This window comes from Echinops telfairi, unplaced genomic scaffold, assembly GCF_000313985.2.
Source record: "Echinops telfairi isolate 266 unplaced genomic scaffold, ASM31398v2 ScPeMD7_18;HRSCAF=68, whole genome shotgun sequence".
Lineage (NCBI taxonomy): Eukaryota > Metazoa > Chordata > Mammalia > Afrosoricida > Tenrecidae > Echinops > Echinops telfairi.
The window spans coordinates 84,422,882-84,426,397 of record NW_022103915.1 but is presented as its reverse complement, the minus strand read 5'-3'; positions in this window follow the sequence as shown (position 1 = coordinate 84,426,397).

Below are 3,516 nucleotides of genomic sequence, written 5' to 3'. Positions count from 1 at the left end.
GAAACTGATTGTGGTAGCCATTGTACAATACTGCTTGGTATGCTTAAATTGTGCAATGTTATATCTGTAAGAGCTCCCAATAAAATGATTAAAAGACAAAAAAAGAAAAAAAAAGAATGGTGTCAACACAAGGACCGTAAGTGATTGTTGGAACAAGGCCTAAAAATGTCAAAACCTGAAAACATCATTCTAATTCCCAAGATTTAATAAAAAGGTTCAAAAGGAAAAAAAAAATAAAATAAAGTGATTAATAATATATGTACTATTAATCATAAATGATCAATACTATACAATCAATCATTTGTTCATATATTAATAGTCATACAGTAATTTATATTCATACATTAGATAGTTTATATTCATATACTAATATTCTATTTATGCTCATGTATTGATATACATCAATCTCATATATAATAATTAATCATACATCAGCACTGATCTCCGAGGGAAGGGATGGCAATCCTTTCCTTTTTGTCTTTGGCTTCTCCTTGGAACCAAGTGGAAACGCTGCGGGTCAGATGGCTTGGGTTTGTGAGCTGTCGGAAAGGGAGCAGTTCTGCAGACACCGAGGATGCCGACGGAAATGAGCTAGCCAATGTATTAAAAATTTAAGCCGAAGTCATTTGAGGATACGGGAGAGCCGGCTGTAAGAAAGTCAGCCTCAAGGTTCTGAATGTAGGGGGAAATGCACCAGGAGGGAGGGGAGTGGGAAGGACAATAGTCACAGTCCTGGAAAAGAGGGTTCCCGGTGTGCCACACAACGACCCTATTGTTCCCATTCTTATCTACAACAGATAAAGGACTCCCACCCTGGTCCAAGAGAGAAAGACACAAAATCCAATTGAATGGGGTCTTTCCAAACTCTCAGGGGTTTCGATGGATTCTATAAAGTACTTTAAAAGCCAGAAACAGAAGACCCCTCTTCTGCTTATTTTTTAAGTCACCACTATGATTTAAAAGGCAGGGGGAAGAGAAGTAGCAGCATCTTGCCAGTTGGTGTAAGAAATCCACCATTACGACAGAGGTCAACCAAGAGCGCAGCACCCAACAGCAAGAGGCGCCATATTGGTAGTGTGTCTTGGCTGCGGCCCCCAAGAATTTCATCCAGAAACTGCTACGGTAAAGTGAGGGCCAAGATGCCTATCTGTAATGAGACAAGGCCTCGAGACAACAGCATGGAGCAATAGGACAGACAACACTATATACGAACATAAACAGGCACAAATGGCGAAGAGTTTGGCTGATAACTGGAAAGATGGTGATTGCGACACCCCAGAGAAGGGCTAGAAAGACGAGCGTACTTCTGAAAGATTGCACGTACTGCTGCTAAGATCCTGACTCACTTCGACCCTCCATCAGGTTCCTGGGGCCATAAATCTTTATGGAGGTCAATCGCTTTATCGCTTTTTCTGGAAGAGTGTGGCTGGTAGCTTGGAGTCCAACCTTGCCCCATTTGCAGTCCGAACGTGCCCCCAAGTGCAGCCTGGAAATCCCTGCGGAGCAGTTCTCCTGTGCACAAGGGCGGACACCTGGCATTGCGATCCATTCCGTGGCAACCGGCATCATCAAAGAAGTATATTAGGCAAAAATGATTTCATTTTTAAGGAGGTCTCAAACAATCACGCTTCCCGAGCTGATCACCCCCTCTAGAAATTTGGTTTTGCCTTTTGGAAAAAAGGTTCTAAACCATTTGGGATTTTCAGAAAATGAAACACTTAATTTCTTGAAGTAGAGCTGGTGGAACTATTGAACCAAAGCGTTTTCCAGATGGGGTAAAGTCTAATCAGTATTTCACCCTGCTTAAGTGGCAGTGGGTTTTCTTAATAACTCAGCAAGTATGAAAAGGTTTCAAAGGTTGAGAGTTCAACCCCTTCTTCCTGTCAGTTTAAGATATAACAAATTGATAGTCTCAGCGAAAAAGAGAGGGGGGAAGAGAGGTGAGGTGATGGTGGGGGTAGGGGTAAGGCAGGGTTGTGTAAAGAGGGTTTTCCACAAAGGGAACAGACAGGCAGGGAATTTAGCACAGAGCTCTACAGGAGAGGATGAGTCCTGGAAAGAAAAGCGTTTGAATTGCCTCTGACCTGCCTGAACATCTGGAACCGGAAGGGAGGACTTGATGGGTTCATTTTTAAACGATCCACTTTGAGAACTTCTGCTCGGATGAGAGCATCAGGTATAAAGCAAACGAACTTGTATCAGGAATAGTTTTCCTTTCAAATGAAAATCATTTAGATTTAATACTGGGTAACCACAACTTGTCTAAGCCAAGTGCAAACCCATCACGATAGCAATGACACTTTAGCAATGACAACTTATGAATAATTAAGTGCACCAACAAGGAACAGAAAGGTTGTTGAAGATTAATATTCCTATATCGTTATCACTGAGGCTTAAGTGGTTTATGACTAATAATTGTACAGTGTAAAAAGGTAGGAAAGAATTCTCTTTCAGTTGGATTGGACTAGTTTGTATACAAGTTAATGTGTTCATATTCTTGGTGTAAGGATGGGATCTTTTTAAAAATAGACTCTAGGTGTGTCAAAACCCCACTTAACATTGAACATAAGAGAGGAAGAAAAGTCTTGATGCAAAACTTTGTCAAGTTTTTGTAAAAGTAATTAATGAGAGTCTGTTAAATTGTGAGCACTGAAGTCTTTAGTAACTCCATTTCTTTTTCGATTTTCCATTTTAGTTCCATCATTACATAGTGCTTTACAGTCTATATAAACTGTCTTATACACATCTCATTTTTCCCTCCTTGTTGAAAACTTTCCCCCCCATTTTAAAGATTAGGAAGACAGGGCTTAGAGTAGGGTCTTACCTAAGGTCAGAGACAATTCCGAGGATGCTTCAAAAGTTGGTGGGGGAAATGTCAGCATCTTGTTTTCCATTTGTTACGTGACCATTTTGAAGCTCCCTTGTCCCCTCGTCCGCTTAACCAAGCTACTCCTGGCACTTTCCCCAGAATGCGATCGGTGCTTGTTGATGCCTCCGCTTCTTTCTGTGAAGAGAGTACGAGACTTGTGATCCAGAGGACGGCATGTCTGCGTGAGCTGATGTGTTAACTGAGACACCCACCTTGCTGCTAGGATTTCACTACTGCTCAGCGGCTTCTTTAAGTCCCCCATCCACCACCACTCCCATTTGTTACCCCGTTCACACAGTCTCCTGCGTGCCCCTTTTCCACTTAAATACAACTCCGTTTCCAACTGCTGGATGACCGACTATTTGCAGTTGTTCTACGTGCTTACAGTGGAACGGAATTGAGACCTTGTACCTGGGAGACATGGGTGACAGGGCTGGTCTCTCACAGCGAGGACTTGGGAAGAGAAAGGCTGTGTGTGGCTGACACCTACTGCCCCGGCAGAGACATGACACGGACATATGCTAGTTTGTACACAGGCTCCAAATAAAAATACCTCCTGTTCCAATATCATTTTTGAAAAAACAGGTTAAGAAATCTCTGCGAACACTAAGAAACGGAGCACGAGGTTCATTTACTCTGTTTCTGTA